Source organism: Opisthocomus hoazin, chromosome Z (assembly GCF_030867145.1).
Source record: "Opisthocomus hoazin isolate bOpiHoa1 chromosome Z, bOpiHoa1.hap1, whole genome shotgun sequence".
Lineage (NCBI taxonomy): Eukaryota > Metazoa > Chordata > Aves > Opisthocomiformes > Opisthocomidae > Opisthocomus > Opisthocomus hoazin.
In genome coordinates, this window is record NC_134454.1 from 27,289,425 (window position 1) to 27,300,714 (window position 11,290).

Genomic DNA, 11,290 nt, shown 5'->3' on the forward strand with positions numbered 1-11,290 from the left:
TGACAGTTTTGAGAAGGGAGTAGCAACAGACCTCAGTGAAAATCTGTAAAACTCTGGAGGAAAAATAAAAGAAAGAAAAAGAATAAACAAACAAACAAACAAACAAACAAATGGAAAGATAGATACCTACCTACTTACCTACCTACAAACTAAAACTGCCTTAACCTGGTTAAGCTGGCAGCTGAAAACTACCCCAGAATGACAGCGTCGTTCTTTTGCACTCCAGTAACATAACAGGATTTTTACAGACTGGTATGAAGGCAGTGAAAAAAAGTCACAGTGTTGCATAATTCTGTAGGTAATTACTGGTAAAGTTTATGAAACTTCTCATCAGTTTGAGCCTGCACAGAGGCAATAAACCCCAAATAGTGCATATATTTTGGAGAAGTGAAGGAAAATGTAAACTTTTTATCTCTTAAACACTTACTGAACTCAGTTGTCGCATAATGCTTGTCCAAAAGAAAAAAAAAACTCAAGCAAAAAAAACCCAAAAGAAAAGAAAAAAAAGGAGTTTTCTACAATGCTAATCTAAAGGAGTAAGGCAGGACATCCTGTGGCAGGAGTTATTCAGCTGGACCTTGTGTTTTTTTGGATCAGGGTAATAAAGAGAAAACTTGCTGCAGAAAAAAAAAGGAAATGCTGGCTTATATGGCCTTCCAAAGAGTTCAGAGCACAAAGCCTTGATTCCTTTAAGAACAGTGTAGAAAAAGAAACAACAAAGCACCAAATCAAAGCTGACCAATGTAGCATTTATATATTTACTATTCCATGTTGGCGTGGGTTACGGATCCATTGTAATGATGTCACCCCAATATGAGTATTGATCGTTCAACCTTTATTAGTCAGCAAAACAAGGTTTATATAGCAAAGCAGTTACAGCCTCTGATTGGTTAGTTATCTTAACCATATATAGTCAAAATAGTTGCAACTTGCTGTGATTGGTGCAGAGCTGCATCTCGATGTGGAAGCGACGATAAGGCAGGAAGCAGCGACGTGGCCGGAATCGGCTAAGGCAGGAAGCAACAACGTGGTAGTCCCCCTGCTCCAGCGTTACGTGTTCGCCACTCTACTTCTATAGCAGTGTACTGTGTTCGCTACTTTCAAGGTCTGTCTCCGTTACCAAGCCCGGGTTGCTCAACAGCACCAAACTATGTCCCGTCTCGTCCAGCCAGGACTTCACAATTCCCCCTTTTTGTTTTTTGAGCAAGCCAGGTATAGTTGATGACGTTGTTGATGATGATGAGAGCTGACATAATTTTGGTCTTCAGCTTGCTACCACTCAGAGGCTCACACAAACTACAGTACTAACAGATATAAGAACACAAATGCTAATTGAAGACATAGAAATGTGAAGTGTATACCGTAACCTGCTGGATATAAAGAAAGATCAAATTAACTTGAGAATGATACATACTGATGGTAAATCTGTTACCTAGCATATGGGTGTAGATTGATTTACTTGTGTTCAATTTTCTTGCTGGATTTACTTGTAGCCAATTATTTTCCTGTGTGGATGGTGGGACTAAAGTACCGCTTGACCACAACATATCATTATTGTCAGTGGGAGGGGATGCATCTCACCGCTTTAGGCGTCGAAATAGCGGTGTATCAACAATATGAGCTCAGTAAATTTGCACTTGGGTTATAGGTATACTTATCACTTATACAAACATCCATAACATTTAGTATTGGCTATCCATATTAATCACCTAGGTTAAGATCAATGTATCTAGAATTATGACTCGTTAACTATATAGGTTAAAATTAATGTACATTAAAGCATAAAGCTGCAAACTTCACCACATCTATTCCCTGCTGCATCAAATGCTTCCGAAGTTTTGATAAATCAGAGTCCAAATACAACAGTCTAAAGTCAAAAACCAGAAATAGTCAATACCTGCAGAACTTACCAAACCAGAAGACACAAAACAGTTACTTAGTCCAGACAAATCCGTTGGATCACAGAAACCAAATAAATCTATCAGATCACAGAAATACAAACACTGTAACATAAAATCATACGTTCATGGTCGCGACCACACACACACACACAGGCACACCAAGTTTTCAGCATAAATCCAGATATTGCAAAGACAGGACTTACAATAATATTCTACATTTAACAGACAAATTCCCAAGCTTCAGTTTCAGGAAGAGTACTCTCTTTTCAATTCTGGATTAGAAAGGACTTTTTTCCTTCTCGTCAGGGATATAGCTCAATGCTGTGAAGCTTTTACTATGACTAACAAATAGGCAACAAGAAACAATACTGGAAGAATGCCTTTGTCTTATTAAAGGTTCGTGCTCAGAACTTTTTGGTCCAGTGATCAGAGGTTCTCCCCGAGAATCCCTCGGTGTCGGCTGGAGGTCCTGTAATCCCTCGGACCATTGAAGTTCAAGAGCAGCGTCCTACCTGGGTACTCAAAATTTATTACTAGAAAGCAGCAAAATAATTAACTTCCTAAAACTTAATTTTGGAGTTCTAGAAAGCAGGCATTCTTTACTGCAGTACTGAACGCACAGGGAATAGCTCTACTCAAATGTGTGTACCGAAAAGACACTCTTATTAGATATTTATGCCATGCTAACATACATAATCACTACATTTCTGCAAAGTACTTATCATTCTCCATTTCTCCTGCCCCCCCTTTTTTTTTTTTTTTATATTAATGTCTTTTGTACATGCATATTGGCACTTCTGGGCAGTTGTCAGGAGCCCTCAGGTGAAGGTTCATACTTTTCCTCACGGTGTCTGCTAATTGACCTTTGCTCTTGTGCAGACGCAGTTCTAAAATCATGTATACCGTGTCCTCCAAGACTGCTTCGTTATACAAAAGCTGTTGTGGGAGATAATTGCCAAATATGCAAGGAATGTATTAATTGGTGTGGGTGGTGCACCCACTGCAGTCATCAGAGTACTTGTGTTTGCTGTAATTTTTTCAGTGTTCCCTGTGTAATAGGATCATCCAGAGTGGATCTCTTCTGCTTCCATGTCAGAGGTTGCTCCCTGAGAGTGAGCGTGGTCACCTCTGGCATCAGATTCTGCTTTACTTTCTTTCAGTTCATGATATAGCTTCACATATTTTGCCGGTAACTGTCGAGGGCCTGTTGAAAGAAGAACACACGCATACCCTCTTCCCCACGTTATTAGTTCTACAGGACTTGTCCATTGTGATTCCCCAGATTCTTTATACCATAACTTTGGTCGAGCCACAAATGGAGGGACCATCCCGAATTGACGGTCAGCTGCTGTTGTAAATAATTGATCATCATAAAGATTTTAAAAATTAAGTACATATAATGCTTTGTGTAACTGTTCCTGTGAGATAACACCGCCTATAGGATTCCCCCTTTTTTGTTTATTTAGCATAGCTTTGAGGATCCCGTGGACACTTTCAACAATGGCTTGTGCAGTAGAAGAATGTGGTATACCTGTAACATGTTGTATACTCCAGTCCTGTAGGAAAACAGAAATTGTCCGTGAAACGTTCCTTTTCTCCCGTATGTGCTGTGGCTACCAGAAATCCTGAGAAAGTATCCACACTAACATGTACACAACGCAGTTGACCAAATGTTGATATATGTGTAACATCACTTTGCCACAACTCATCAGCTCGTACACCACGAGGGTTCACTCCTGCACACGATGGTACGGGTGTAATACATTGACAATCAGGGCATGCATGAACATTTTCTGTGGCTTGCCCTCGGGACAAAGAAAATTGTTTACGCAAGGAAGAGGCATTTTGATGAAAGAAGTCGTGAGATTATCGGGCTTGCTCAAAACTGCGCGGCAGTACTGCTGCCATTGTCAATTTGTCTGCTACAGCATTTCCTTCAGTTATTGGTCCTGGTAGAGTAGTATGTGACTATATATGCATTATAAAATATACATGTACACGATTTTTAAGTAGTGTAGCTAATTTCAATAGCAAGGAAAAAAAAAATTGTTTGTTATTGACTTTTCTTATCATTGCATCTGCAATGCGTTTAACAATACCCACAACATACGCAGAATCTGCGACAACATTGAGTGGTTCAGTCGAAAACAATTCAAAGACGTGCAAGGCCACTGATAACTTAACAATTTGTGTGGATCCTTCAACGACTAAAATAGATGATTGCTAATCTGATGAATTTGTTTGTTTCCACACAGCTACAGCTTGATGTGTTTTTCCTTGATCCGTTCAGAAACACTGTTTGTGCTCCTTTAATAGGAACAGGAACACATCGGCTTTTTGGCTGCAATGAAATTTGAGAGAGGGAATGTAACAGCTTATGTTGTGGAAGGGTATAACGTATGTCATTTAAATAATCAGCTAGAACGGCTTGCAGCGATACAGATTTAATACCACAAAGTCATCTTTAGCCAGTAGCAGGTAAATAGTATCAATTTGCTGACAGTGATTCCAACCTTGTGCTACTAAGGACACTATCATGTCTACCTTTGTGGTCAATGTTTTCATGGGCGTATGAGACAAAAAGATCCATTCCAGAGTCTGCAACTCCTGCGTGTTAACACACCACTGATTGAAAAGAGGATAAGTCTGGAAAACAAAACCCTCATAAATGATATACAAATTTGTTGACAATTCGACATTAATTCTGAAGGTAAAGGCAATTGCAATTCTATCTGAAATCTTTTGTAAAACAGTTTTTGCTTTTGTCATTGATCTTCAGGAAAATAATAAATCTGAGTCCCTTTTAACGAAGTAAATAGAGGGGACAAGTCTTCACCTGTGAAGTCAATATTTTCACCTTTCAGCAGAGTGAATAACATCATCTAGATAGACCATCTGAAACCTGGAAAGATAATAAAGTCCAGCTGTTTGTTCACAAGGAATTCTACTGCAGTAATTGAATTGTATACATTTTTTCTAACCAAGTCCTTGAATGTCAGAAAGATGGTTCTCGCTGCGCTGCTTCTGGGCTGGCCGGGCCGGGCCGGTGCGCTGGGATCGAGGGAAGGCGGGGGGGGGGGAGGGGGGGAGGGGAACCGTGCCTCCAGTTGCCCAGGGTGGGGCTATGTGCCCCACCAGCTGTAATATTTGATGACCCGTTCAATGCGGTGACTGCTGGCGTGGCAGCTGTACAGCATCTGAGGGACTGTGCAGTTTTATGTTGGAATTCACCTCATTTTGATCTCAGGTCGGGTACGCCAATTGCTGTAGAGAGACCCTGTCATACACTTTCGGGATGCCGGATTTTTGCACCCCACTTCCCATTTCTCTGGATTCAAAGGATCGTCAGGTTCTGGCAGATTTACTTCCCACATTTTTCATGTTCGGTAGGAATTTCATCGTATGTAGGGTTAAATTTCAACAGACTGCTGCTCTGTCCTTGCTTTTGAGATAAGGGCAGAGGAGTAGCAGCTGCTTCTAAGATAGTCTCTGTAAGTTTTAGAGTATTTAAAGCTGTATGCACTGATTTCCAAGTAATGATTTTCTCAGGGATTTTAAACTGCAAGACTTTGTTCTTTCAGACTTCACTGTAAAAATTTTTTTAATGGAGCCTTGCTCCTTTTCTCAGTGACTGTCCCTTTCTCCAGCGAGCCGGAGAGGGGGGGGGGGCAGACCCGATTGCTGTTCAGGGTCTGTTGGACCCAGCCCCTGCTCACGGCTTTTTTCAGGTGGTACATTTGCAACAAAAGGACTTTTCTCAATGACTTTGGCCACTTTTTTTTTTTTTTTCTGCTAACACATCTTTTAACACTTCATAAACCAAATGCCAAGTTGTTAATGCTCGATTCGCATTCACATCACCCCTTGAAGTATGTTTAAAAGGTAACTCTCCTGACACCTGTCAAGTTAAAACATCAAAAACACATGGTGATTCCGCGGGCACTCCATTACTTCTAACAACAGCTCGAAAAACAGGAGCTAATTATTGCTCCTCTTTGTTGCCGACCTGCGTGCACAGAGTCCACAATTCTATGCCACACATCCATGTCGAGCAACTAATTTGTTTTTCAGTTTTTTACACTCGCTTATATTGTGGTTATCTCGCTTATAGTTCACACCCCACTTTAGCTATCCCTCTCCACCGTACCCCCGACCCTCCCCTGGTTCCCAACCCCTCATTCCAGGGCACGGCATAAGGTGGGGCTGGGAGAGAAAATGGGTTATATGGGTTAGGGACAGGTGGCTCCGGCAGTAAAGTATCTGTAACCTTCTCATCTGTACAACGAGTCACTGGAGTCCTGGGAGATGGCGGCGTAGGCGGAGGAAGTGAAGGATACCGCGGTACAGGATTTGGGGATGTGGGATGATCGGAAGGGGCAGCGGCGGCGCCCGGCCGACCTGCGGGCGGTGGCACCTCAGCGAATCCCTCTCCGCGGTGCAGTGGCAGTGGTGGTGACTCTGGCGGTGGGGGTGGAAACCCCTGTGCCAGCGGGTCTCGCCATGCTTACAGTTTTTTCTGGACCGCAGGTTTCCCTGCCTCCACGGGCTGCCGACTCGACCCCCTCCTGCTTTCACAGGTGGCATAGGGAGGCTAGGACCCTGAAACAGCAGAGTTGTTTCCAATCAGGTCCCTCCCTTGGGTGTTAATGTAGCAAAAGCAGAAGTAATGGCTTAAGTCCTTTCTCCGTGCCACAGCAACAGAAACTTCAATGTAGCTGAGTCACATTGTAACCCTCTCACGGAGAGGATGGGTTGGAGGAGCTTAACCACTGCTGACTTTTCCTATATTAGTGTGGACCCCATCTCCTCCCCGGCCCAATCAACTGCACGAGTTGCTTTGCCGTTGCGTCTATTCCTCTCTTAGAGAGCATACCCACGAGAAATGCTGCCGCAGCCTCTATCTCCATGCTTGTGACCATGGCCTCCACGTTCAATTTTAGCTGCGCCAGGCAGCACTAGTGGGGCTCGATTAACTCCTGGGAGGCGGCCGTCCGTGTCTGCCCTGCGACTTTGCACCCAGGCAGCACCACTCCCAGACGTTGTTCCCACGCCCCCCCTCTAGGTGCTCACCTCAGTCTCAGGGATTCCTGCAGGGAAACCATCCTCTGCTACCAAATGTTGGTGTGGGTTACGGATCCATTGTAACGATGTCACCCCAATATGAGTATTGATCGTTCAACCTTTATTAGTCAGCAAAACAAGGTTTATATAGCAAAGCAGTTACAGCCTCTGATTGGTTAGTTATCTTAACCATATATAGTCAAAATAGCTACAACTCACTGTGATTGGTGCAAAGCTGCATCTCGATGCGGAAGCGACGATAAGGTAGGAAGCAGCGACATGGCCAGAATCGGCTAAGGCAGGAAGCAACAACGTGGTAGTCCCCCTGCTCCAGCGTTCCGTGTTTGCCACTCTACTTCTGCAGCAGTGTTCCATGTTCGCAACTTTCAAGGTCTGTCTCTGTTACCAAGCCTGGGTTGCTCAACAGCACCAAACTATGTTCCCTCTAGTCCAGCCAGGACTCCACAATTCCATGCATGAAAACATGCTGTGAATGCCTATCAGTGCAGGGGGTTTTGGATACCTGCAAATACACAGCTGGTGATTAGTATTGCCTAAGAGAGGTTTTATGCCAAGCATATGTTATTTACTTAATGTTGCCAATATGCGTAGAGAGCATCTAGTGTGCATGGGGCTGACTGCTGTTTGGTATTCATCCATATGCAATTAATGCAGGAACATGCTCCATTACACACCCCATGAATGGACAAAATAACTGACAGTGCTTGTAATTTGTCTTCATTTTCCAACACTGCTAAAGTGCCTGTAAAGTTAAATATTTAACCACACTATGCTTTCCAGAAATGTGTAGGTCAGTGACAGGAAGATTCAGGCAAACAGTGAATGATTATTTCTACACAGTTATATTTAAAACAAGCTGCTTTTTATCTTGTGGTTGTCAACTCTGCCACATTGCTTATTGGCTATTAGATTTCACAAGTTTCCAGTCACATTGTTTAATCTTCTTATAAACTTGGTGCTTTGTATCTGCTTGCCTGTGTTGATACCACGATATATCACTCCCTTTGAGTCACGCATAATAGATACCTGTCAGAAGACATTAACAGGTGTTTCTGAATGTAACTGTATGTGTACTTACTCTTTGCTGTGGTCACATGCGATGTGCTGTTCTAAATCTCTTGCAACAAAAGAAGGTGCTAGCATAGTATTTAAACATTGCTTCTACATTGTCCACCTTTACAGAGCCGATAAGACCTTCTGTTTATTTTGCAAGCTTCTGTCAATCTGGTGGCCAGTTTTCTTTTCCATTCGGGACAATTTCTGGGATCTCTCATGTCTTTACTGCTTTCTATTTAAGTTCTGAAAGAGAGGACCAGGTTTCAGAAATTTACAGTCAACAGATGGCAGGAGAAACAGAAACAGGAGGACAGTGAAGTGATCAGAAGAGCAGCATAGATGTCTTTGTATAACACAGTGCTAACTCACCTTGAGATGTGGCATCTATTCTTTATCCAGTAAAAGTGTCCAAAATGAAAGAGTTGCCGCCTTAGTTTTACAAGAAACACAGACCTTCCTTACCTATAGTCTCTGAGACTTGAGAGCCTCCAGCAGAAAACTGCCTTTGAAAGGTAGTGAGTGGTCTTTCTACCTCAGAAAAAACAAGTGGTGACAGACAGGGACTGCAATAGCCCACTCATCACTAAACATTACAGGCCTTCTGCGTAAGTAGCCATCAACCCAGTACAAGACAGGGTTTACTGTGGAGGCGCTGGTCATTCATTATGTACAAAAAGCATGAGATTTGAGTCTTATGGGGAGAAATAATGCATTAATTAATAGTATTAATTAATCCTTTCGTTGGACAGAGAAAGGATCCAAGGGGAGTATCAGATGTGTCAGATGTGTATGGATGCCTTGTCCAGGTGACACTATGAAACAGAAGGAATTGGAGACCTGTCCAAAGTTGGAGTACGAAAATATTTGCAGAGGAACCTCAGAAGAAGTCAAGGGTCCCATTCAGTCATATCCTTCTTCTGAATCAAGGTCAAAGAGGATTACACTGCCATATCACTTCTGTCATTGATGATGTTGACATGAAGGAACAGGGCACTTCAGTAGTGGATTCCCTTATTTTGTAATTATAGTTGTAATACCAGCTTCTGGGCTGGGTGAAATCACTCCCCAGCAGGGAGATGAATCCACCCCAAGTGTGGATTTGGGGGAACATTTTCTGGCTGTTTTCTGGAGGAGAAAAGTGGCTACTTCAGGGTGGGAAATTTACAGACGGTTTCAATGTGAGATATTTGCCTTGAGTCAGAAGGTGGACTGTATAAATTCATAGAATTATGGAATGGTAAGGGCTGGAAGGAACCTTGAAGATCATCTAGTTCCAACCCCCTGCCATGAGCAGGGACCTCTTCCACTAGACCAAGTTGCTCAGAGCTCCATCCAACCTGGCCTTGAACACTGCCAGGGAGGGCGCAGCCACAGCTTCTCTGGGCAACCTGTTCCAGTGTTTCACCACCATCGTGGTGAAGAATTTCTTCCTAGTATCTAATCTAAATCTGCCCTCTTTTAGTTTACAGCCGCTCCTCCTTGTCCTATCACTACACACACGTGTGAAAAGTCCCTCTCCATCTTTCCTGTAGGCCCCCTTCAGGTACTGGAAGGCTGCTTGAAGGTCACCCCGGAGCCTTCTCTTCTCCAGGCTGAACAGCTCCAGCTCCCTCAGCCTGTCCTCGTAGGAGAGGTACTCCAGCCCTCGGATCATCTTTGCGGCCCTCCTCTGGACCCACTCCAACACATCCATGCCCTTCTTATGCTGGGGGCTCCAGAGCTAGACACAGTACTCCAGGTGGGTTCTCACGAGAGTGGAGTAAAGAGGCAGAATCACCTCCCTCGACCTGCTGGCCACGTTTCTCTTGATGCAGCCCAGGATACAGTTTCCTTTCTGGGCTGCAAGCACACACTACGGCTCATGTTGAACTTCCCATCCACTAGTAAGCCCAAAGTTCTTCTCCTCAGGGGTGCTCTTGAGCCACTCTCCGCCCAGCCTGTATCTGTGTTTCACATTGCCCCGACCCACTTGCAGGACCTCGCACTAGGCCTTGTTAAACCTCATACGCTTCATGCAGGCACATCTCTGCAGCCTGTCAAGGTCCCTCTGAATGGCATCCCTTCCCTCCAGCATGTCAACCACAGCACACAGCTTGGTGTTATCAGCAAACTTGCTGAGGGTGCACCCAGTGCCACTGTCCATGTCACTGACAAAGATATTCAACAACACCGGCCCCAGTACCGACCCTTGAGGCACACCACTTGTCACTGGTCTCCATGTGGACATTGACTGCAACTCTTTGAGTGCGTCCGTCGAGCCAGTTCCTTACCCAACGAGTGGTCCATCTGTCAAATCCATGTCCTTCTGTTTTAGAGACAAGGACATCATACGGGACAGTGTCAAATGCCTTGCACAAGTCCAGGTAGACGATATCAGGTACCCGCCCTTTGTCCACCAACGCTGTAACCCCATCATAGAAGGCTACCAAGTTAGTCAGGCATGATTTGCCCTTGGTGAAGCCACGTTGGCTGTCCCCAGTCACCTCCTTGTTATGCATGTGCCTAAGCATGGTTTTGAGGAGTATCTGCTTCATCATCTTGCCAGGCACAGAGGTGAGGCCGTCTGGCCTGTTCGTTCTGGATCTTTGAGTTGTATCACATCATTGCATCACATTGTATTGCATCAGTTTAGGCTCTGTTCACCTTCATCCTTTTTTACTATTGGAGAAAAAGAGACAAATAGACCAGCTACCAGCTGGTAACTACCAAATTTCTTAATCATGTTCCTGATTTCATTGATAACTGATATTTTAAGTATGTTGCGTACAAGGAATATGACCTAAAATACATTTTTGGTTTTTAAAAGGAAACTTTATAAATAATGAAATCTTTTGTCGGAATACTGGTAAGGTGGTAAAAAATCCTTAACAAAAAGTGGAAGAATTTCAAACACCAATCAGATATACCAAAAGAGTGTTCCATGAAGAAAAATATTACATTGGTTAGGAAACTATCCGGTTCAGAAGAAGATGTGAAATATTCTATGGATTATTTTAAAAAGTAAGTCTATAAAAGGTGGTTATTAGGTGGTAAAGTATATCAGTCAAAAAAATCAGTAGAAAGAATCAATGAAAAATCAGTAGTGACTATGAGGAGAATAATAATAAGATTTTTATATTACACGTTAAGAAGAAAGCCAGCAGTCAGTACAATGTTCTGAGTTCACAGATAGGGAGGGAAGAAAGGCAGAAAGTCTGTGCAGAAAAAGCAAAATGTTATGCCATTTTGCCTTTTGCTTCTTTTCTGGGCAA